This window comes from Phascolarctos cinereus, unplaced genomic scaffold, assembly GCF_003287225.1.
Source record: "Phascolarctos cinereus isolate Bilbo 61053 unplaced genomic scaffold, phaCin_HiC Scaffold_5;HRSCAF=322, whole genome shotgun sequence".
Taxonomy (NCBI): domain Eukaryota; kingdom Metazoa; phylum Chordata; class Mammalia; order Diprotodontia; family Phascolarctidae; genus Phascolarctos; species Phascolarctos cinereus.
This window is the reverse complement of record NW_027555958.1, coordinates 140,148,664-140,174,607: the sequence shown is the minus strand read 5'-3', so window position 1 is coordinate 140,174,607 and position 25,944 is coordinate 140,148,664. Positions and strand designations below refer to the sequence as shown.

Here is a 25,944-nt window from a genome sequence, read left to right as displayed (position 1 = left end):
GGGTGGTGACCATACAAGGGGTAAAGGATCTAAGAGAAAGAAGTCTTTTTTATTATATCAATTAATGGATCAGCTCAAAAAGAAAATCTTTGAAATAAAGTATCAGAGAAGTGCAGAATGATTTTAGGATAATAGTTCCCTAAAGGGGTGCTAAAAGTTAAGTGATTATTAAGTAAACTGTTAACTAAATTTTTACCCTGAGCTCTGTAACTACAGCTTGCCACACTGTGAATTTGTTCAGGAATTCTATAAATTGTTAAAATGACATGTCAGAAAAATGTCCAAAAACACATTTGAGAATTTCTTTCTTTAAAATGAACAACGCTTAGATTTAATTTAATCTAAAATTAATTTTTTAAAAACTGTTTCTAGCAAGCTCATTTTTACAACATAGAATATAGTATTGTTTTTTTCTTGGACAATAATTTAAGACTCAGGTTTTTGTCTACTGAAAAGAACAACAGTAATGTTAATGCTAGCACATGACTTATATGAGATTTGGACATAAAGTTTTTAATATAAACAAAAAAGTTTTAAAAAACATTTTTTAAAAGAAAAAAAACACACCTAGAAAAGAGCAGTAACTAACTGGTTTACAATCATACTTTCTTGCTGTCCTGAGTCATACTGCCCCAAGATAGTCAGCAGTCTCTTGTAACACATTCAAAGAGAGAAGAATAAAAAGGCAATTCAGCATAACCAGAAGCCCTTTTCAAATGCTTTTTCTTTCTCTGCTCCCCTCCCCACCTCTTTTTTTGAGTTGAGGAGGGCATGGGAGAGGAAAAGAGTGGGCTGCTTGTTCTTTACTGACAGAATTTGAGCGAAGTTGAATCAATTCCTTGGCTTCTTTTTCTTTTGCCATCTTGCTATATTTGCAATTCACTAATCCATAACTTCTTGATTCCGTATAAGCCAAAAAACTCTTTTCTAACGAGCTTTACTCTGCTCTTTAGTTAATGCTGATTATTTTATCCCATTTGTCCTTCATAGCTAAACAGGGTACTAGGCTGATATTTCTGAATTCCAAATACGATCTACAGTATGAAGAAAATCTGAAGGAATATACATGTGTTAATCTTTTATTTAAATGTACTTTTTATTCTTAGGTAAAAATACATAAAAACTTATTAAGAGTCCTCAGTGTTAGATAATATCTGAATATGACTCAAATGCGTATCAATAAACAAGTATATTCATTGCAAAATACTTATTCTAGGTACAATGCTTCTTAAACTGTGGATGGGGTCACAATCCATGGTTTAAGAAGTGCTGAAGGGGTCATGAGTGGAAAAACTTTAAGAAGCCCTGTAAACCATATCTATCTTAATTATACTTTTGCTACTGTATGTCACATAAATAACTGAACTACTATTACTAAGCTTTAGATCAAGTACTAAAAGTAATGCCCAATTTAAGAAAACCTGATATATCAATACACAAAATTACAAAATACATAAATTAAAAGAGGTATATAATTAGGATACTCTGCTACCAGATGAGTGATGTGTGTCTTTATTATGACTTCATGATCCAACAGTATGGCAATCAGAGAAAAGGCATTTTCTACTCAGTTATTCATTTTATAAAATTGTTCAGAAAATAAAATTCTTTCATTAAAATAGCCAATTATAACTATTTCCTTGTGTTACTAATTAAAAAATCATAAACAAAGCTGTTGCACAATTAGAATAATATTTTAATACAAATATCTACATATCACTTAGTGCCTTTAGGCCAGGTATTGAGAAGCTCCCTTATCTCCCCTGCACCAAACTAGATCATCCCACATGTTTTCTTCCTTTCCCAAAATCTCTAACAAAGAGATAGATGGTCATCCTTATCATCAAAGACAGGCCCTTAAGTTGTGCCCTTGGTCTTATCCCATTTCCTCCGGGAGCCTGCCCCAGTCATCATCCTTTTCTCTTTCATCTTTCCTTTTTTTTTTTTGTATTAAACATCTATTAATTTATTTATTTTTAGGTTTCAACATTCACTTCCACAAGATTTTGAGTTCCAAATCTTCTCCCCATCTTGCCCCTCCCCCACCCCAAGATGGCATGCATTCTGAATACCCCTTCCCCTAATCTGCCCTCCCTTCTATTACCACCCTCCTCTCTTATCCCCTTCCCCTTCTATTTTCCTATAGGGCAGGACAGATTTCTATATCCTGTTGCCTATATATCTTACTTCTCAGTTGCATGTGAAAACAATTTTTAACATTTGTTTTTAAAACTTTCGGTTCCAAATTTTCTCCCTTCCTCCCTCCCCACCCACCCTCACTGAGAAGGCCAGCAACTTCATACAGGTTATACATGTGTAGTCACACAAAACACTTCCATAGTATTTACTTCTTTCTTATCTATTGCATCTTTCTCTACTTTGTTCAATTATTCAATTATTAAACTAAAAAACCCCTGTAGGCATTTCCCCAAGCTTCCAGACAATTCCGTCAAACCTACATTTAGTCCATTCCTTCCGCCTTGCTAAAGCTTAGAGCTAATGAAAGAAGTAGCTTTAGTCGAACTTCCTAAAATTTTGAAAGGTTCCTTCCTTTCCTTCTACTCTCCCTTGCCTCAACAGTCAAGCTGAACAAGGGGAAAAAAAAATAGCATAGGCAAGCCATCACAATGCTGCATGGATCTATTCCTTAATATCTACCCATAATCACTAGCTTTTCTCACAGTTAGCTTCTAATCTGTCTTTTTCTTTTTTCTTTTTTGAGAATTTCTCTATACACTCTTCCTTTTTAATCAATGCCACTAAAAAAATTCCAACAACAAATGGTGGTTCCCTTAAAAACTGCTATAGATTGCTTTCTATAACTCACTGTCTTTGAGTTTCCAAGTTACCATTTTAGCTTTTCAGAGCACAACTTTAAAAAACACACAAAAAACCCTTTCTCTGAATTTCTACACTACTTACTTGGTTTTACAAATATTCCGTGACACTTTTATCATATATTATTGCATATTGTAGTTACTAGTCTGTGTACCTTTCCCCCCACTACTAGCCTGTAAACTCCTTTGGTACACTGGATCACCCAAAACATAACACAAACATATAGCACTCAATAAAGACACACTTGTTACGTGAATGAATTAGTAACAAGTTTTTTAATGCATAAAGTAGTCACATCATAAGCAGAAAACCTCCCAATGACACTTGTGGAGATGATAAAGAAATTTCTGGATTTTACAGATGAGTCGTAAAAAAAAAAGATTTGAACATTAAAGGACAACAAGATAAGTAATTATTTCTAACTATGGAACTCCTGACATAATAAACACCTTAAGGAATCTGGGATTCCTTATGCAATGGCAATGATTCAGAAGGTAATACTTTTGGATATATGTATACGTGTGTATATATACATATGTATACGTATACTATTTACATATGTGTGTGTGTGTGTGCATATACACATGTACCCTTTCATGTATACACATATAGTATTTCAGGAGATTTTTAACCTCATATATCCAATCAGTCGCTAATCTTGCCATGTTTACTGCCTCCTATGTGACTAATCCTCAGTTTCTTTTATGATAACTCTTCTAATTACATAAATCTCACATCACACTAGGTCAGGTCTTCATCATTTTTCACTTGAACTATAACAGACTCCTAATTGGTTGCCCTGGCTCAAGTTTCTCCCATCTCCAACCCATCATCCTCTTCACAGCTGCCAAAGTGATTTCCCTAAGCACAGGTGTGATTCTAACACCTCTTCAGACTCCAGTAACTCCATATTACTTCCAGGGTCAAATACAAACTGCTCTGTCTAGAATTTTAAGCCCTATACAATCCAGCTCCTTTTTAGCTTTATTTTACATTCACTACACATTCTTCAGTACAGCTATACTGGCCTCCTAGCTTTTCCTTGTACTCCTCCCATCTCCATGAGGTTGGACAGGCACCCCTCCCCTCCCCCCATTCCCGGGATACACCCTCTTTTTGCCTCTGTCTCCTAGAATACTTAGTTTTCAAAGCTCAGCTCAAGCGCCTTAACACATGAGGTCTTTCCCAATCCCCTTAGATACTAGTACCACCTCACTTCCCCAAAAAAACCCCTACCCTGGATTTATTTCTTTCCTTCTTCCCCATATTTAGAGAGACAGCATTTACATATATGTAAAGTGAATACACTTGTACTTATATACATAAATGTTGTCACCTTACTCATCAGACGTTCCCTGAAAGCAGGGAATATTTAATTTTTGTATCCCCCGTGCCTAGCAGGCACTTAATAAATGCTTTAAATTTTTAAAAAAATTATCTCAAATATATTATTTTTATATGGAATACTGGAAAACTGTTGACACTGCTAACTATGAAAAACTAGAAATTAAGTTATTAAAGTACTAAAAAAATCTACTATAAGAAACTTTCATTTATAAGTACATCCTACAGTATGGAATCTGAGTGTTGTGGTGGGATACTGGTTTATAACATACAAAATATTATGATTTTGTCTTTCATTTGGATTCTCACCAAAATTATTAGACCTAACACTGCTTTAACACAAAATCATTTTCTATAGTCCCTGAAACTGGAAAGATTATTATCCAATAGGAAAAAAAATGTTAAATTCATTATGCCTTTCCTCCCTGTCACCCCACCTCCCCCTTCAAACTTAAAAAATGTCTTAAAAGAGATTCAATACTTTTTGGGGTGGATTAGCGAGGGACATAAGCATTCTTTCCAGACAAGAAACTTCATATTTATTATAATTAGTATCTAAGAACTATTTAAATCAAGCTTTTTGACCAAAAGCTATGTGTCCCAAAGCGGGTTTCTTAATGTTTGTTCATTCGTAATTATGTAATTTTTTTGGTACAGATTTGTTGTTAAGCAATTTGGAATTATACCTCAAAGTCACTAAGCTGAATTCAGGAATTCAGTGATACTTCAAAAATCAAGGAAAGAAGAAAAATACCTACATATACATAAATATTTCTAACAGCTATTTTTGTGGTGACAAAGTATGGGAAACTAAAGATGCACATCAACTGGGGAGTGGCTGAACAATCATGGTATATGAATGTTATGGAATACATTTTGTCATTTTAAGACATGAAAAAAGGGAAAGATTCAGAGAAACCTAAGAAGACTTGATGCAGGCTGAAGTAATCAGAACCAGAATAATTTATACTATAACAACACTGTAAAAATGAACAACTTGGAAAGATTAAAACTCTGATCAATTCAACAACCAAGCATGATTTCTAGAGTACAAATGAAGAATATCACTCACCTCTTGGCAAAAAGGGGTGACAGACTGAAGAATACAGAATCAGACATAAAGTTTTGGACATACCCAGCGTTGGAACTGCTTAACTGACTATGGGTATTTATTATAAGGGCTTTATTTTTCTTATTTCTTTTTCTAATAAGGGGAGGGAAGAGAAGAAGTTCAGAGGGAGGAAAAATAAATGATTATTTATTTGAAAAAAAAAAGAAAAACAAAAGTTACATTAAAAATGTATACATGTGTTCTGAGCATGTGACATGCCAATAAAGGATCACTAAAGCTTCCTTCTCAAAAACAGTGAGTACATGACCTTTATTCTTTTGATTCTAAAGAAATAACACCGGCTTAGTTTCACGGCCTACAGAACTGTTACCCAATTTATGACAGATGGCATTGTCAGATTAGTCCTTAGGGTAGATTCTTAATGAATACTAAAATGTTATGAGAATGTTATGGAAATGGCTCTAAATAATGCCAATAACCTGAATAAGTTACTCATAGGCTATCTAATGTTATACCTTGAATTTTATCACTTTTTTTTGCCTAAAAATTAAGAAGACAACAAAATGTGCTGCTTTTAATTATGAGGATGTGCTAGGTCATATATTTTAAGCTGTTTTTCTATCACAAATGATGGATTTGCATTGGCCCAGCTCTATTCTTTTACCTTTCCCCTGTAATCAACAACATACATTTATGAGACATTTGGCCTCTTTTAGACGTACAATTTGTAGCCAGGCAAGATAAGTTAAATGGCCTATATAGAGCCTGAATGCGGGACCTTGGCCTCATTGGCACAATACTCTAAGCAACTGAGCTAAATAGCAAGAATACTGAAGAAAATGAAACATAATACATTTTAGTATCAAAAAAAGATGTTACTTAGTTCTACAAATTCTCAAAAAATATACATGCATATATACATACAGATATATATTAAAAATTAAATCCTAAACTTTAAAAGAACCATATAATTTGCAATGCTGGTATTAGGAAATAAGAATGCAACCCACGTTATAGGCTAACCATACATCAGACTATGACTATATGTAGAGCATTAAATCATACGATCCTGAAGTTGTAAGACATCTTAGAAGTTGTTTAATCTAACCTCTTATCCATTATTTTATTTCAGTGAACATAATTTTACTTTTAGCATATCTGACTTCATGCAATAATCCATGTACTTATAATAGAATTCTACTGCATTTATTTTAGAATTAGATGAAAGATTATAAAAATTTTTAGATGAAAAAAGTTTTCAGAGGAAGCAATCAAAAATTTCAATAGCCACATGGGAAAAAAAAAGTTCTAAATCACTAATAATTAGATAAAAGCAAATTAAAACAACCATGAGGAACCACTTTACATCATCAGATTGGCAGAGTTGACAGAAAGGGAAAATGACAAATGCTGGAGGGGTTGTGGGAAAATAGATACATTCTCTAGTGGATTTTTGTACCTCCTTTTCCATTTAGGCAATTTTACTTTTTTAAGTAGCTCCTTTCTTCAGTGAATTTTTGTACATCTTTTTCCATTTTTCATGTTTCCTTTACCAAGCTGTTGACTTTTTTTGATGATTTTCTTGCAACACTCATTTCTTTTCCAACTTTTCTTCTACCTCTCTTATTTGACTTTTAAAATCCTTTTTGAGCTCTTCCAGGAGTTCTTGTTGGATAAGAGACTAATTCTTTTTCCCCCATAGATGTTTTGACATTGTGTCTTCTGATCTTCCCTGTCATCATAGTAACTTTCTATGGTCAGGTTCTTTTTTGTTGTTGTTTGCTCATTTTCCAGACTATTTTGTGATTTTTAGAGTAAACAATGCTCTTGGGGTACAGAGGGCACTGTCCCAAGGTTCTTGTGCTGGGGGGCCTAGGGTGTGGGGCCTGGCTGCCAGCTTGCTGCACTCAGGCCACAGGGCCATGCCACTGACCTGCATTGGGGCTCAGGGGCCTCCTGCTAGCTTGCTGAGGCACAGCCCGCTGCTGGCTTGCCTGGACACCACCTGCACTGCCCTAGACTGCAATTCCCTTTCAGTCAAGTGAGAAAGACCTTTCCTACCAACCTTCTAAGTTGTCTTGGGCTGGAATACTGTTTCACCCCATCTTTTTGTTGTTTCTGCTGCTCCAGAATTCGTTTTGAGGTGTTATTTTGTAGTAGTTGGAAGGTGAATTTGGGAGAGTTCAGGTGAGTTCCTCCCTTCTTCTGCCCTCTTGGTTCCACTCCTCCAGCACAATGAACAAATTTAAATGACTCACAATTAACCATTCTATCCAGTTCCAGATAGAGAGCTGGTGGACTCAGAGTGCAAATTGAACACATTTTCTTTTCTTTTCTTGACATGGCTAATGCGGGAATTTTTTTTGGCTTGACTACATATTCCAATGGATTTCATTTTTCTTGCTTTCTCAATAGGTACAGGAAAGGGAAGTGGCAGAAGAGAATTTGGAACTGAAAATTAAAACGTATTTTTCAAAAAAACAAAAGAAGAGAAGAATGAACTTGAGACAAGTGGCCTCAATTTCTCAGTAAAGTATGACTTGATGTACTCACCTGGAAGAAATGGGGTGGTACAAGAGGCTTGAGGAGAGAAGAGGTTTAGGGCATCCAATGAGCAAGAGAGAACTAATTAGGTCAGAGTAAAATGATAGTATTGCTTCAGTGAGGGCACAATTGAGATTACACAATATAAACCTGCAGTAGCCCTAGTCACCACAGTTGGGTAATTTCCTCTATCTCCATCTATTAGCATTTGAGTAGGAGTAGAGGAGGGTGGTGGCTGGAGTTTGGCAACTTATGAGTAGTTCAAAGGACCAGGGGGCAAGGAATTCTGAGGTAGAGAACAATGCAATGTCAAACTGCTTAACAACAGGGTCCAGATTATGAAGGGGGAAAGTGATGCTCTTTTTATGAAATCTAAAGGCTTCTTCTCAGACATTTTTCTAGAACTCTGCTATATATCACACTACTGACATCACTCTATTTATTTATAAATTTAGAAGATTTTTATGCACTTCTACAGGTAAATGTTTTACTCTCTTTAATCCAGTGCTGACAGAAATAAGCTTCTAGCACTACCAGCCCTCCATGCCCTCCACTGTTACAGTTCTTCTATTTACACCTTGTTTCTATGAGATTATTGCTCCATTTTATCTCTCCTTACCCAATTTTATTTTTTAGGATCATTCTATCATACTCGACACCAAGCCTTCTATCTCTGTATGAACTTTCAAACTATCCTAGTAATGATAACCTTCTACAGATAATGTTTTCCCATATAAGAAGTAAAGTTTCACCTCATTAAATCCCTTATAATTGGTCTTTCACATTAACCTTCTTATGTTTCTCCTGATTCTTGTAGGTCAAATTTTCTCTTCAATTCTGGTCTTTCCCTGAAAAATACCTGAAAGTCCTTTAATTCATTAAATATCAATTCCTTTACTTGCAGGATTACACTCAACTTTGCTGCGTAAGTTATTCTTGGTTGCAAACCCAGTTCCCTTATGCCTCAGAAAATCATATTTTATGTCCTTGGTCTTTTTATGTAGAAACTGCTAAATCTTGTGTTATCCTGACTGTAGCTTCACAATATATAAATTGCTTCTTTCTAGTTGCGCTTGTAGTATTTTCTTCTTGACCTGAGTGCTTCAAAATTTAGCTATGATGTTCCTGTGAGTTTTCTTCTTGGGATCTCTTCCATGTGGTGATTGGTGGATTCCCCCCCGCCCCCATTTCTATTTTATCCTGTAGTTCTAAAACTTCACAGCAACTTTCCTTAATAACTTCTTGTAGTGTTGTTCTTTTTTTTCAATCTTAACTTTTCAGGTAGTCCAACAGTTCTTATATTGTCTCTCCTTAACCTGTTTTCTAGGTCAGTTGTTTTTTTAATGAGCTATTTCATGTTCTATTTTTTCACTCTTTTGATTTTGTTTTCTTATTTCTTCGTGTCTTATGAAGTCATTATCCTTCACTTTCCCAATTGTAATTTTCATGTAGTTATTTTCTTCCATAAGTTTTTGGACTTTTTTTCCCCAACTCGTTGACTTTCTTTTCATAATTCTCTTGCATTACTCTTAATTTTTTCCCCCTAATTTTCCCCTCAACCTCTCATTTGATTTTTAAAGTTCTTTTTCAGCTCTTCTAAGAAGTCTTTGAAGCTTCAGAAGTACCTGTTTTGACTTCACCGTCTACTTCTGAATTTGAACACTAATCTTCTCTATTGTCATGGTAGCTATCTATGGTAAGGTTCTTCCTCTTTTGCTTACTCATTTTTAGCAGCTTATTTCTTGGCTGTTAACTTTATGTTAAGAGTTGAACTCTAGCTCAGAGGTGTGGGGATAATGTCTCAGGCTTCAGGTTTTTCATGCTGTTGTTTTCTCAGTTCTATCTGGGGTCCTGACCTCAGGCATTTCTCCCTGCCCCTGAGCCATAACCAGGGCCCCCAGCACTGCTGCCACAGCAAAGGCTCTTATTCCCTGCAGTCCCTAGAGTGGCTGCAATCTTCAGCTCACCCCTCTGCTCTAGGACTAAAACCAGGGACTCTGTTCTCCCGTGAGTGATCAACGCCAGCAGACCCCTCTGCCCCGTGATTATACTCTCCAGCATGTGCTTGTTCTTCCTCACCCACAGCCACAGCCTGTGACTATGTCTGGTCAGAGCACCTGGGCCCCATGTGCAGCAGTCATGGAGGATTCCGCAATCCTCCCCTGATTAGCGGTCTGGCCCTTACACTGTCTGTGGGGTTACAGCTCCAGGAACTGAGCCTGCAGCAGACACAGCTGCTCTCAGGGCCTATCTGTTGATTGGGTGGTATTTGCCAGGAGGTCTCTGTGCTTCAATAAGGCCAGATTATCACCCTGGCAGGTCAGGTCTTTCCTAATGTCCTCCCAAGTTGTCAGGCTGGACAACTGCTTTACCTTGACTTTTAGTTATTTTTGCCACTCTAAAGTTCACTCTGAGATGTTATTTTAAATTATTTGTGAGGGAATTTGGAAGAGCCAGGTAATTTCCTGCCTTTTTCTTCTATCTTCCCAGAATCCTCTCAAAGGGCCTAACTCTTTCTGATAGAGAACATTTCAGTTCTGTTTCTAAGCATTCTTTCCCCAACTCTTTGTTTATTCTTCTCCCCATTCTCCTATTATAGACATTTCCTAAATCTTAAGTCTTTAGCTTTTCCTTTTTTCTCTACATTTACTTTCTTAGAAGTTTTATCTACTCTTAGCTCCACAATAAAAAAAAAATTAGTAATCAGGACAGCTAGGTAGCACACTAGATAGAGCAGTGACCCTGGAATCAGGAGGACCTGAGTTCAAATCCAGTATCAGATCAGACACTTGACACTTACTAGCTGTGTGACCCTGGGTAAGTCAATTAACCCCAATTGCCTAACCAAAAAAAAAAAAAATTGGTAATCATGTCACCTATACTTTTATCCAAGTCATTAATAAAAATGTTTAGCACCTCAAGGACATGCATAAATCCCAGGCATTCCAATGGATATTTCCTTCCAAGTTTACAATGAACCATTAATGACTGCTCTTTCAGTCTGGCCATTCAATCATTTCTTAATCCATTCTAATCCAATTCATTAGCCTACATCTCCATCATTTCCAAAAGTATAAGATACTTTAATAAAATACTTTGCAAGAATTGAGGCAAATTCTATCAATGATATTCCCTTGGTTAATAACCCTGTCAAAGATAGAAATGAAGTTAGTCTGGCATGGTGTGCTTTTCATGAAGTCATGATGATTCTTTACAATGTATGGTTCCTCTCCTAGATGTTCACTAACCATCTCTTTATTTAATGAAGGTGGGGGAGGGTTAAGGAAAGGGTTGCAGGAAGTCAAAGAAAATTCTTATTTTAAAGAGTCTTATTGATGTCTTTTGTTTTTCTATTACATCAATTTTCACACATATATATGTATACATATATATATATATGTGTGTGTGTGTGTGTGTGTGTGTGAAGGCTATGATGGTGTTATACAGATATACATGAAAACTGATGTAATAGAAAAATAAAAGGCATCAATAAAGCTCTGCTCTCCCTTCTCTAGTTTTCCTTGAAACAAAAGAAGAAAAAAAGTCAAATAAATGAATACATTGCCTGTATCTCGCAACATATACAATATCCCATACTCTATACATTTCTTCATCTCTTTTCCAGTGACAGAACTGGTTATTATAATTACACAGTGTTCAGAGTTATTATATTTTACTTTTCACTTATATTACTGTAGTCATTTACATGGTATTCCTGGTTATGATTAACTTCTATCAGTTCACATATGTCTTTTCATATTTTCTGAACTCTTTATATAAATTCATCCCTTCTTTTTGCCATGTGGCATGGTAGAAAGGGCTACAGACTTAGAATTACATGTGACCTGAGTTCAAATCCCAGATGAGCTATTTACTACCTTGATCACCTTGAGCAAGTCATAACCTTTATGGATATTATTAATTCCTTCATATCTAAAATGAGACGGTTGGACAAGGTCCCTTCCAGTTCCAGATCTCTGATACTATGGTACCACAGTACTCTACAATTCCACTAGTTATATACCGCATTTTTATCCTTCCTCAAACCACTAGGCCCTCAATTTTACTTTCAGTTCTTTGCTATGACAAAATATGAATACACTGGCATATAAATACAGCCTGTCTTTGACTTCCTTGGGCTATAAACCCAGCAAAGAGATCTCTGGGTTAAAGGGTAGCTAGGTGATATAAGTATATGGAGCACGGGGCTTGGAATTTGGAAGCTCTGAATTCAAAATCCATCCTCAGATGCTAGCTGTGTGACCCTGGACAAATCACTTCTCTCAGACTCAGTTTCCTTATTTGTGAGATGAAGTCATATTTGACGGGCTCTCTACAGTCCCTTTCAGTTTAAATATAATAATATTTACATATACATAAAATAAATGTAACAATAAATACTAATAATAGCTAACATTTTATATAGCACCTACTATGTGCCACACATTATGCTAAGCACTTTACATATGTTATCTCATTTTATCCTCACAACCTTGGGAAGTAAGTGCTATTATTCCCATTTTTAGGATGAGGAAAATGAAACAAACAGAGGTTAAGCAACTTTCCCAGGGTCACATAAGTAAGTGCCTAAGGCCACATTTGAACTCAGGTCTTCTTGACTCCAGGACTGGCGCTCCATCCACTGTGCCTTTTTTGGTTACTTTTATTGTCCTACAATATACAATATGTAGGTTAAGTCCCATCTCACCTTTTTGCACTATTCCAAATTGTTTTACTGAATGGTCGGATCAATTTACCAGTCTATCACCAACAGTGTATTATTGTACTTGCCTTCTCAAAGTCCCTCCAAAACTGATCATTTGTATCTTTTGTCATTTCAGCCAATTTGTTAGGTGTGAGAAGAAACCATACAGTTTTGATTCGCATTTCTCTAATCATTAGCGATGTGAAGTAATCTATCATAAAATTATTAAAAATCTGCAATTCTTTTAAAACTTTGTTCATATTTTTTGGACACTTACCTACTGGGGAATGCCTTTAGCTCTTACATATTTGTGTTATTTCCCAATATATTTTGAATATCAAACCACTTTATAATAAATATAAATATTTTACGCAATCAACAATTTACCTTCTTATCCTTGCTTCACTGATTTTATCACTAAATAAGCTTATCAATTTTATGTAATCAAAATTATCTGTTTTTTCTTTCATGATCACCTCCATCTATTGTTTATTAATCATGACTCTGGTAATATGTTCTACAGTTTGGCAGGAACCAAAATCAATTCCACTCTATCCTCTTGCCTTTTTGAAAATCAGGAAAATCAGCCTTTCTCCAGTGCTGTGATGGCTCTCCCATTTTCCACCATCTTTCAAATATCACTACTAATGGCTCAGCAATCACATCTTCCAGTTCTTTCAGTACCTGAGGATGTAGTTCATCTGGGTCAGGTGACTTGAATTCATCAAGGCAGCTAGGTGCTCTCTTACTATCTCCATATTTATCTCGGTTATCAACTCCCTATTAGCCACTTTTGTTCGGTCCTTTCCCATCCAAAGATCAGTCTCCTTGACAGAGAAAACAGAAGCAAAATAAGAATTGAGCATCTCTGCCTTCTCTGTCATTTGTTATCATCGTCACTTCAACCCTGAAAAAGGAATGCTCTTCCCCCGCCAAATATAGCTAACACACATGCATGCACACACATACCTCTTTTTATTGTCCTTCACTTCCCATTCCCACCTCAGCTCTTGAGCTTTGTCATTCTTGACACTAATTTTTATATGACCTTGCCAGACTCTTCCATTCATCCTCTGTTACCTGCCCTTGCTTCCATCTTCTTTATGTATCTTCTTAAAATCTAAGTTGGTTTGTTCTTTGGGTATCCATATCAGTTACTTCAGAGAACTCCCTACTTTCCTCATCTCAGAATTATTTCCTTTTGTTGGTTCAGAATTTCATTCCTGAGAGTCTCCCACCCTTCACAGGCTGACTTCCCCTGCTGTGATCGTGCTTATGCTTTCCCTTAAGCCCTTTAAAATACACTCTCCAAAATCTAGGGTGTCAGTTCATGTCCAGATTTCCTCTGCTGCTCTACCAGAAACCGTAACAGGGTGTTGTCACTTCTTAAAAGATTCCTGATATTTTCAGGCCAGAAATTAGTTTTTCCCTGTGAGGGAGAATCGGATCCAAAATAGAATTTCTCTTTGTTCCTCTTTAGAAGGATGAAATTATCATTAAGGCAAGATATAAAGCTGGTAGCTGCTCTGCTTTTGGCAGAGAGCTATATCAGATGCCTACATAACTGAAGATCCCTATCTCTATTACGTCATCAGGTAGTTTGAAGTATACTCGGGTAATAAAATCACTTCTATTTCCACTGTCCTTCACCCAAATGCATTGCATCATGGTTCCCCATTCTGGTTCCTAGATTTCTTCCCGTGATTTTATCTTCTTAATTAACAATTATCTAGTCCTGTTTCTTTTGAATAAGGAATATTCATCCAGAGCAATAATCTAATCATAAATTCCACCCCACCAAGTCTCAGCAATACCTAATGAGGTCAAATTTGACTCCTTGAGTTAGTAAGACCTATTTCCTTTTCAGTGTTGCTCAAACTTTGGGAATTTGAATATAGACACCTGAGATCATGTGTTTTATTACTGGCTCCTTTCTTGGATTTTTTCTTCTACGAATTTACAGGTATCTACATCTATTCTTCTTTCACTGTAGCTATTCTCTAGAGAGCTATATTCTCTATCTAGTTTGGTGGATATAAATCAACAATTTTCTCCCTCCCTTACACTTTAAAATTCAAAACCCCTTTGTTTAATTTTACAAAATACCAGCAAATATATTTTTTAAAATGTTTTTGTTATTCTGAACCTGACACACATCAAAAACACCAAAAACAAACAAAAATGAACATTTTCATAGGCATAAAATGGAAAGCATACGGTATATAAAACTGGGAGTCTCATTTTGTATATAGCTTTTGTTTTCTGTTTTTAAAGTATATACTAAATTCAGGACTTTCATTCCAAAAGCTGAGCCGCTTATCTGAACCCTCATTCTGTTATCTTCTGAGCATATTTTTAAATGCTTCGTTGAAAACTGCTCCTTTCTTCCTTTGAACATCACTACCACTAGTTCTGCTTTCTCTACCAGTTCTCTCCCTCTCTTAAAATAAGTTAGGATAATCACGTAAAACAGATCCACGTATTGGAAGTATCCAAAAATATCTCATTCTGTGCTTCTAATCTATCATATCTCTGACAATAAGAGGGAAGCATGCTTTTTATCATACGTCCTCTAGTAATGAATGATTGGTCGATACATTAATTAGAGTTCTTAAGTCTTTGGAAGTTGTTTTTCTTTACAATATTCCAATCATTATATATATTGTTCTGTTTCTGTTCTAATTCATACAAGTATTCCCTGGTTTCTCTGAATCTGTCCCCTTTGTCATTTCATACGGCACAATAACATTTCATTTCATGTATATACCATAATTTGTTCAGCCATTCTCCAAATGACAGAAACTCAATATGTTTATACAAATGGGTCCTTTTCCCTATTTGATTTCATTTGGGCATATACCCAGTAGTAATATCACTAGGTCAAAAGGGTATGTATAGTTTGATGTTATTACTCAGTTGTGTCCAACTCTTTGTGACTCTGTTGACCATACTGTCCATGGGGGTTTTCTTGGCAAAGCCCCTGGAGTGATTTGCCATTACCTTCTCCAATCAACAATAAAATTCATACAGTTGTTTATTATTTGGATGTCTTCCTTGGAGAAATTTTGTTCATAGCCTTTAATCATTTATCTGTTAGGGAATGGCTCATTTTATATAAAGTCAATTTTGCTACAATGTGAGATATCCCAAAAAGCATAGGGCTATGCAAAATTATGCAATAAAACTAGGTCTTACAGGGAAAATGGGGTCAAGGATACAATGCCCAAAAAGTTCATCAGTGACACATAAAAAAAGATAAAAACATAATAAAAAACAGTAGCAGTTTTATACATGTTAAATGGTAAAGAAATATATAACTACTACGCTAAATAATGGCTGTCATCTGTAGCCTAGGGCTGCTACTTGGCCTGCTTTCCTGGAAGTACAAACCGGGCAGGCTACAACTCCAGGTTAAAGGCCAGGGTGGAAGGGGAACAGGGAAATGGGGGGAATGGGAATGGGACCAGCCCTTCTGGGCTCATAGTTCCTGCTACATCAGAAGATATACAATAATTATGGCATTTTACCTAGACAAAGACCTGAGATTTGCTTATGGAAGTGAGTATGAAAAGGGCGGAAGCTTGTGAATTACTGTGAAGTGATGCAGTTGTTTACTTTCTTTCTGTTTCTCTGGAAGAAATCATGTAGAAGCAAACTCAAAATTCATGTTAGACCTAAAATGTTCCCTAATGTATCACACAGTGGAATAAATCCATGTTTTCCAAAACACCCATTCTGACAGAACTGATCATATCTTGGATTAGTTTTGGATATCAGGCTTCGGAGAAACAATAAAGATTTTTTTCTTGTTAACTAGTTTGTTTCTCTTCTTATTTTATCTATAGTTTGTACAAAAGCTTTTTAATTTTATGTAATCAAAACTGTCCATTTTACCGTATATGATCCTCTATCTCTTGTTTGATCAAGAAATCTTCCTCTATTCACAGATATCTCTTGCCCTGCTCTTCTAATTTGTTTATGATGAGTCATGCATATATTTGGAATTTATTATGGTATATACTGTGAGTGGTTGAACTAAGCCTAATTTCTACCATAATGCTTTCTCAGTTTTCCTAGCAGTTTTTGTCACACAGAAAGCCCTTATCCCAGCAGTTAAGAGTCTTTGGATTTTTCTAATAGTAGGCTCCTATGTTTATCACCATGCTTCTGGAGCCTGTCTGGATAAGTAATCCTTTGGTAGTGTGATTGATATGGTACTGATAACTGTCATTTTTATTATACTGACATGGCTTAATCATGACATATGTGTGTATACACACACATACACACACACACATCCATCCATCCAATATTTATACATCTTTATTTCTGAGAAAGTATTTGGTACTTATACACACATAAGTTCTGTGTGCGTCCTGGTAGGTAAATTCCTAGATATTTTATACATTCTATAGTTATTTTTTTTAATATAAATTTATTTATTTTTAGTTTTCAACATTTACTTCCACAAGATCTTGAATTCCAAATTTTCACCCCATCTTGCCCCTCCCCCCACCCTAAGATGGCATGCATTCTGGATACCCCTTCCCCTAGTCTGACCTCTCTTCTATCTCTCCCCTCCTTCTCTTATCCTCTCCCCCTTCTCTTTTTCTGTAGGGCAGGATAGATTTCTGTACCCCATTTCCTGTATTTCTTATTTCCCAGTTGCATGTGAAAACATTTTTTTAAACATATGTTTTTAAAACTTTGGGTTTCAAATTTTCTCCCTTCCTCCCTTCCCATCCACCTTCATTGAAAAGGCAAGCAACTCAATATAGGTAATACATGTGCAGTTAACGTAAAACACTTTCATAACAGACATGTTGTGAAAAACTAACTCTATTTCCCTTAATTCTATCCTGCTGCCCATTTATTCTATTCTTTCTTTTGACCCTGTCCCTCCTCAAAAGTACTTGCTTCTGATTACCCCCTTTCCCAATATGCCCTCCTCTCTATCATTCTCCTGCTCTCTTGTTCCCTTCTCCCCCTAGCTTCCTATAGGGTAAGACAGATTTCTATACCCAATTGAGTATGTACGTTATTCCTTCCTTTAGTCAAATCCTATGAGAATAAGATTCACTCATTCCCTCTCGCCTTCCTCTGTTTCTCCTCCACGGTAAGTCTTTTCTGTCTTTTTGTAAGATAATTTACCCTGTTCTACCTCTCCTAGTATAATCCTCTCTCATCCCTTAATTTTATTCTCCAGATATGACCCCTTAATCTTCAACTCATTTTGTGCCATCTGTCTGTCTATCTATCTAGATATCATTCTATAGCTACTTTGAAAAGAACTTCTCTTTCTGTTTCTTCATGTTTGGTTTTGATGATAATACACAGGAGAACTAATGATTTTGCATAAGTTTATTTTATATTCTGCCCCGTGCTGAATTTAACAATTCAATTAATTTTTAATTTAGTTTTAGCTTTCCTAATGTTGAACCAACCCTTGCATTCCTGGTATAAATCTAACCTGCTCATCCCCTATAATCTTTTAAACATATTGCTAATTTTTTATTCAATCTTTTTATATTGCTAGTCAAGATACTGGCTTCAAAATGTTTGATAGAGAGGCAGCTGGGCGGTGCAGTGGATAGAGCACTGACCTGCTCTATCAGATCAGGAGGATCTGAGTTCGAATACAGCCTCAAACCAAATACCTGATACTTACTAGCTGTGTGACCCTGGGCAAATCACTGAACCCCAATTTCCTTAAAAAAAAAAGTTTGGTAAAATTCATTTGTAAGTCTACCTGGTTCTGGTTTTTTCCTTCCTGTTCAGGAGTTCACTGATGGTCTGGTTAGTTTCCTTTTCTGACACTGGGTTATTTCCATTTCAATTTCTTCTTCTGTTTATCTGAGCATTTCGTATTTTTGCAAGAAAAATTTTACATGTCATCAATTTTCCTGGTATAAAAAGGGGGAAATAACTTCTAATATTTTTTCCTTATTCCACCTACATTTGTTATAAATATTTTGGGAATTTGGTCTTTCATTTTTAGAAATTAGATAATGGTTTATGCATTATATTTTAAAAACAGGTTGCTTGTTTTATTTAGTAATTTAGTGGATGAGGGTTTGTTTTGCTTTCCACTGTTAAATTTCTTTGATTTTCAGAATTTTAATTTTTTTCATTAGCTAGGTTTTTTTGGTTTATTTGTTGATTTCTCATGAGAGAGACACCCAATTTATAGAGCTCTCCTTTTTCTCTTTTGCTGATGAAAGTGCTTAATGACATGAAATTTCTCCTCAGAATCCTTTGGCTGCAACCCCAGCAAAGTCTCATTGCTGTAATTTTGTTAATGAAATGATTCTGCTTCTATGTTTTCTTTGTTCTTTGACTCAGCAATTCTTTAATGTTAAATTATTTAGTCTCCATTTGTTTGAATCCTTTCTTCTAACACTCTATTGATTATTATAATTTTATTGTATGAAAAGTAAAGGATGTATTTATTATTCCTGCTTCTCTGCTTCTGATTATGAGATTTTCATGCTCTACCACATGCTTAATTTTTATAAATACGCCATGCCTATCGTAGAAATGTGTATATTCCTTTCTATTCCCACTTGACACCTGCCAGAGATCTAATGTATCTGGCTTTTCAAAATTTCTAGTCATGTCCTTAAACTTCTTTGCTTATCCTTTTGTTAGAATTATCTAATTCTGAAAGAGACATGTTGAGCCTCCCAACTACTATAATTTTACTGTCTATTTCTCCCCGGAATTTTATATATACTTGTTCTGCAAGTATGTCATTTGGTGCATATATATTAAGCATTGAATACTACTTCAATGTCTATGACATTTTTAAGGATAATAGTTTCCTTGCTGATTGCTTTTAACCATATCTATTTATGCTGTTGCCTTATCTGAGATTGTGGTTGCTATTTCTGCTTTTAAAATTCAATTGCAGTATAATATATTTTACTTTAGCTCATTTTCACTGTTATCAAGTGTTTCTTGTTAAAAAAAATTGTTTGAATTTCCTATCCTTTTCCACTTTGAATGACTCCATCTACCTTATTCAAATTCACAACTATTGTCTATTTCTCTTTATCACGTCCACTTATACTCCTTCCTCTTTATCCTCTGCCATCTCTTCTATATATAGAAAGTAGTGAAAGAGAAAGAATGTGATCACTACTGATCACTACCATTACTGATCAGTAATGGAAGTGATCTGTTTCTACTCAATTGCCCCTCTTCTCTCAAGACTTCCTAGGACCCTCAGATCACTAGTTCTCTTACCTTACATTCTTTCATTTTAATCTCCCATTATGACCCACTTGTCAAAGTTAGTTTGCTTTGATTGTGACTGCTTCCATCCCAACTCCTCTTTCCCTCTTAAACTTTCTCTCCCTTTTCCTTATCCCTATATATATTCTCCTAATGAATTTAATGTACCACTTGCAGGATAGATTATTCTTAGTTCTAAGCCTTTATCTTTTGTGTGTTAGAATATCTTACTCCAATTTCTTCTCCCCTTCAGAATATTTGCTGCCAAATTTTGTATGACCCTGTGATTCCATGGAACTTGAACTTCTTTCTGATTGCTTCTAATATTTTTCCTTGGACTTGTAAGCTCCGGATTATGGGCTCCTGGAAGTTTCCACTGTGAGTTTCTTCCAAACCAGACTTTAAGATTTCACAGTGACTGATGAATCCTATTTTCATTTTGTCCTCTTATTTTAGTAAAAGTGGGCACAGTTTTTATTTATGATTTCTTGAAATGTAGTAACCAGACTTTGGTAGGGCATCATGGTTTTTGAAGAGTTCAAAGATTAAACAATCTCTCTTTTACTTGGTTGGTTTTGTTTTGTTTTACTATTTCTTGGCAATTAATAGAGTAATGGTATTTTGTATGGTTTATTTTAACATTTAAAGAATTTGCTACTCGAATATGACTGTCAAATAGAATGTTTTTAAATTTATCTAACTTAATCTAACCTTCAATTTGAATTAATTTTTGTGCTTTGAAAATGCTAGTTGATTTTTACTGTAATGAGACAGAAAGTAATGAAAATTCTACAAGAATGTCAACTGTTTATGTTTAATAGGAATGAATATGTATAGCTTATATCAGATTGTCCACAGTCTTGGGGAGGGTGGTGGGGAGGAAAGGGGAGAAAAATTTTAAACTCAAAAGCATTTGGAAGTGATTGTTGATAAATCAAAATAAATTAATTTAAAAAAGAATGTCAATTGTTAAAGAAAGGAACTGCAAAAGATCAATGTTATCCAATCTTTTTGCCAAACCAGAATAAGAAGAACAATGAGAAAAATGCATAAACAAAGCATGCCATCCATCTCAGTCCCAGTATTTGACCAATTTAGTTTTTAGTTATAGTTTCTAGCCTGGGCTGATATTTATTAGATTGGCAATATATGGAATAAATTTTATCCAGAAATATTTTAAAAGTTAAATTGTTTTATTTCAGCTACTGAATTGTCAAGTGATAATAGCAATCAATGATTTAAACAGTGCCAAATGATGATTTTAGGGAAAATTTTTTTAACTTCATAGTTAGTCCATACTTTGTTCCCAGCACTATATTAGCACCATTAGAACAAAATACAATTAAGTTCCAGGTGAAATATTCATTATTAAAGCTATAATTATTACTTCATTATCTATGGTACCTCTTAACATAACATGGGCTCCCCTGCTTATCTCTTTTAATTAAATTTGTTTTAGCTTTAACTTTGTCTAAGCTCATGCTGTTACGTCTGCTTTTTCTACATTAGCCGAAGCATAATAAATTCTACTCCAGTACTTTATTTTCACTCTAAGTATGTCTCCTATTTTTAAATGTGTTTCTTATAAACGACATATTATCAGGTCTGGTTTTTCATCCATTCTGATACCCATTTCCATTTTATGGGTGCATTTATCTCATTCACATTCAAAGCTATAATTACTAGTTATGCATCCTATTTTCCTCATTGTGTATCCCTCCCCACCCCTTACCCTCTCCCTCCTCAGAAGTCTAACTACTTCTAACCACGGCTTCCCTAATCTGCACACCCTTCTAAGAGTCCCTCCCTTGTCCTAGCCTCTTGCTTTCCTGAATTTCTCTGTAAGTTACAGAGATTTTTATACCCAACTGGATGTACAGTTATTCCCTCTTTAACCCAGTTCTAAAGAGAATAAGATTCTTCCACACTACCTGCCCTCCACCTTATCCCCCCCTCCACTGTACAGTTCTTCCACGCATGCTTCTTTTGTATGAGATAATTTGCTTCACTGTGTTATACTGACTGCAGCTCCACAATATTTGAACTGTTTCTTTTTAGTTGCTTGTAATGTTTTCTCCTTGATCTGGTAGCTTTGAAACTTAGCTATAATGTTCCTGTGAGTTTTCATTTTGGGATCTCTTTCAGGTGATGATCAGTGGATTTTTTCAATTTCTATTTTACCTACTAATTTAAAAACTATATGGCATTTTCCTTAAAAATTTCTTTAAGTATAATGTCTAGACTCTTTTTTTTTAATCACGACTTTCAGATAGTTTAACAATTCTTATATTATCTCTCCCTCAATCTGTTTTCCAGGTCAGTTGTTTTTCTAAAGAGTTATTTTATGTTATCTTCCATTTTTTTCATTTTTTAAAGTTTGTTTTATTATTTCTTAATGGCTTGTGAAGTAATATGCTTCCCTTTGTCCAATTCTACTTTTTAAGGAGTTATTTTCTTCCATAAATTTTTGGACCTCTTCTTCCAATTAGTTGACTTTCTTTTCATAACTTTCTTGCAATACTCTTATTTTTTTCCTAATTTTCCCTTAACCTCCATTTGATTTTTAAAGTCCTTTTTAAGCTCTTTCAAGGACTCTTCTTGGGCTTGTGACCATTTTACATTTTCCTCTGAAGCTCTGCAAGCAGTTGTTTTGACTTCATTGTCTTCTGAGTTAGAACCCTGATCTTCTCTATCACCACAGTAACTATCTATGGTCAGGTTCTCTCTCTGCTGTTTAACTCATTTTTAATGGCCTGTTTCTTAGCCGTTAATTTTATGTTTGGATCAGGCTCTGCTCCCAGGGTTTGGGGGATAACGTCTCAAGCATCAGATTTTTTGCACTGTTGCTTTCAGAGCTCTATTAGGAGTCTATGGTCAGGTTCTCTCTCTGCTGTTTAACTCATTTTTAATGGCCTGTTTCTTGGCTGTTAATTTTATGTTTAGATCAGGCTCTGCTCTATTAGGAGTCTTTGACATTTTTGTTCTTCGAGTGTGTTGCAATCCAAGGCCAGGTGTGTTCGGTGCTCCTCTGGTTCATGCCTTGGTCTGTGAGTGACCTCAGGTACTCCTCTCCACCCCTGAGTGGTGACCAGGGTCCCCAGCACTGCTGCCACAGCAGATGCCCAGCAGCTGCAAGCATCAGATTACCCCACTGACCTGGAACTGAAACAGGGAGTCTGTTCTCCTGTGAGTGACCACAACCAGCAGGGCAGGGCCAATGCCCCTCTGCAGCTCCACTCACTGGTATGTTCTCACTCTTCCTGGCTCCCATATAGCTTGAGAAACCATGTCTGACTAACATGCCTAGAAATTATTTGTTACTGTAAAATTCATTTTGAGGTGTTATTTTAAGTTATTGGGGAGAGGCAGGTAATTTCCTTCCTTATTCTGCCATTTTCCTACAATTCCCATTAAGCTAATTTTCTAATTCCTCCTGAGATGACAAACATTTTTAGATCCCAGTCCACTTCCAAGGAGGAACCTACAGTTTAAAGAGTCTAAGATTAAAAATAACCAACTAAGAAGGTAAAAGAACCACAACACAAAAGAATGCTCCAAATCCCTAATAATAAGAGAAATGCAAATAAAAACCGTTAAGATTTCACCTCACACCCGGCAAATTGGCATAGATGACAAATGATGGAAAGCCATGTTAAAGGGTAGTGGGAAGTGGGAAGATAAGCACACTGCTGCATTGTTAGTGGAGCTGTGAATCAGTGCTACCATTTTGAAAAGCAATTGGGAATTCTGTGAATAAAGTAATTAAAATGTCCATATCCTTTAATCCAGAGATTCCCTTTCTAGATTTACACCTCAAGGAAGCTACTGATAAGAAAATCTCAAAAATAATTAAAGCAGCACTTTTTTGTGATAGTAGAGAACTGGAAACAAAATAGATACCCACCAACTGGTGATCAGCTAAACAAATCATGGTACATTAATGCAATAGAATATTACTGTATTGTAAGAAATGAAGAATGTGATGAATATAGACAGCACAGAAAGATCTTCATTAACTGATGCAGAATGAGGTAAAGCAGAGCCAAAAAACAAAGAACAACACACACAAAGACTACAACAATGTAAACAGAAAGAACCACATACAAATCAAAAATAAATGTCACAAAATTATAAAGAACAAGTATGACTTGAAAGAAGATATATGAGAAGATTCCTCCACCACATACACATCTTTGCAGAAGCAGGAGGTCCACAAATATTGCACACTGCTCATATTTTCAAACATTTCAATATACTGATCAATTATGCTGATTTTTCCTCTTTTTCTATATCTTTAAAAAATACTATTTGTTATATGGGACAGCTTTCCGGGAGGGAAAAGAATACCAAGGGAAACTATGGTAATGAAGAACACAAGAGCTGTCAATAAAAACTATTTAAAAAATAACTGAGAGGTAGCTAGGTGGCGCAATAGATAGTGTTCTGGCCTTGGAGTCAGGAGGATCTGAGTTCAAATCTGACCTCAGACACTTGACACTAGCCGTGTGACCCTGGGCAAATCGCTTAACCCCAACTGCCTCACCAAAAAGCAAGGCAAAGCAAAGCAAAACAAAACAAAACAAAAAATAACTGAACTGCCACCTTATACTCATCAAATTAGCCAAAGTAACAAAAGGGTTGATAATAGTAGGAATTTTGAAAATACTAATACTCTTTACCCCACCAAACTCACTTGATACATGTGTGTATACATACACACATAATGTACCTAATGATCAAGGAATGGATAAATTCTGGCATACAAATATAATCGAATATTATTGTGCTAGAAGCAATGAAATTTTCATTTGCAGAAATAATAGAATTATGAGGTTTCTGTGAAGAGAATAAAAAATGTAAAGCCAAAATAACAATACACATAAACTATAACTATGTAACTATGTAAATAAAGAACATTAAATAGCGACACAGCCTATGACAAATACATTGAAGAGGTTTAAGTACTTGTCTTATTAATTACACACAAGCTTTTGTTTCTTTTAAGAACAAATAACAGACATATATCATAATTTTATATCTTTTTTTACTGTGTTTAGCTGTTTGGGGGAGTTGTTTGTGGTTTTGGCTTTTTCCCTTGATTTTCTTTTTGTTTATGAATTATCTTTTGTTCTTGTTCATCTACCTGAGTGCTTATACATGCAAATGGAAGTCAAGATAAAATTTATCAATAAATTAAATTGTTCACCATCATAATCAGAATGTTTGTTGCTAAATAAAATGTATTTTGAAGACACAGTAGGTTGCCTATACAAAATTCCCAAATGACAATAACAGGACATATGGAAGACAACGTAAATACTGGTATTTATTCAACAAATATTACCAAACATATGCTAACTCATCTGAATTACCTCAGATTTCTTTCTTTCTATTTTTGCAAGGTAATTGGGGTTAAGTGACTTGCCCAGGGTCACACAGCTAGTAAGTGTCAAGTGTTTGGTCTAAGGCCACATTTGAACTCAGGTCCTCCTGACTTCAGGGACGGTGCTCTATCCACTGCGCCATCTAGCTGCCCCAGATTTATTTCTAATCCAAATATTGTCAATAGTTTCATATCATTTAAAAACGATTGCTCACAAAGATCTTGACTGTAAGATCCTAAAAAGCATTGAAAGTCCAAAAAAAAGATATAGTTATGAACTGTATGTGTGATCTGAATAGTAAGTGTAGTTGACTGTTACTTAGCTATTTGGAAATTGATTATTCGCATGCAGACATGACAGTTCAGTTGATAAAATCTACAGAGGACAATCCAAAATCACAGAATCACAGAATTTGAGACTTGGAAGGCCAGCCAAGTCTAACCCACACATGGAATGAATCCCCACTATAACATATCCAACAATGACACAGCCTCTGCTTAATAACCCCCAAGTAAAGGGAATTCATGAATTCTTTATGCAATATAGTCCACTTTTGGAGGAATCTACTTGTTAATAGGTTTTTCTGGTACTAAGACTAAATTGGACTCCACCATTTCCCCCTTGTTGCTTCTGGCTCTGTGGTGGAGGCCACGCAAGTGATCATGTCATCCCTCCTGAAACATCTCTTATCCAAGCTCAACTAGTCCCAGTCATGTCATGGATTTAAGGCCCCTTTCAATATCCTGCTTGAGCTCCTCTGGACACTTTCTATTTATTGACTTCCTTCTTAAGCTATGGCACCTAGAACTGAACTTAAGGGCAGA

At 35.6% G+C, this 25,944-nt stretch overlaps 1 protein-coding gene across 7 annotated transcripts in view; it reads right to left on the bottom strand.

Moving 5' to 3' along the window:
- Nucleotides 1–25,944, bottom strand: part of FAM184A (family with sequence similarity 184 member A) — a 106,833-nt gene that overhangs the window by 67,428 nt on the left and 13,461 nt on the right. Inside the window, exon 1 of one of the 7 annotated variants that reach the window (XM_020971636.2) lies at nucleotides 13,188–13,266. The exons of the other annotated variants lie outside the window; for them this stretch is intronic. The gene's annotated coding sequence lies outside the window, so the exon portion shown is untranslated. Of the gene's footprint in view, nucleotides 1–13,187; nucleotides 13,267–25,944 lie in introns of those variants that run through there. 7 annotated transcript variants of the gene reach the window in all.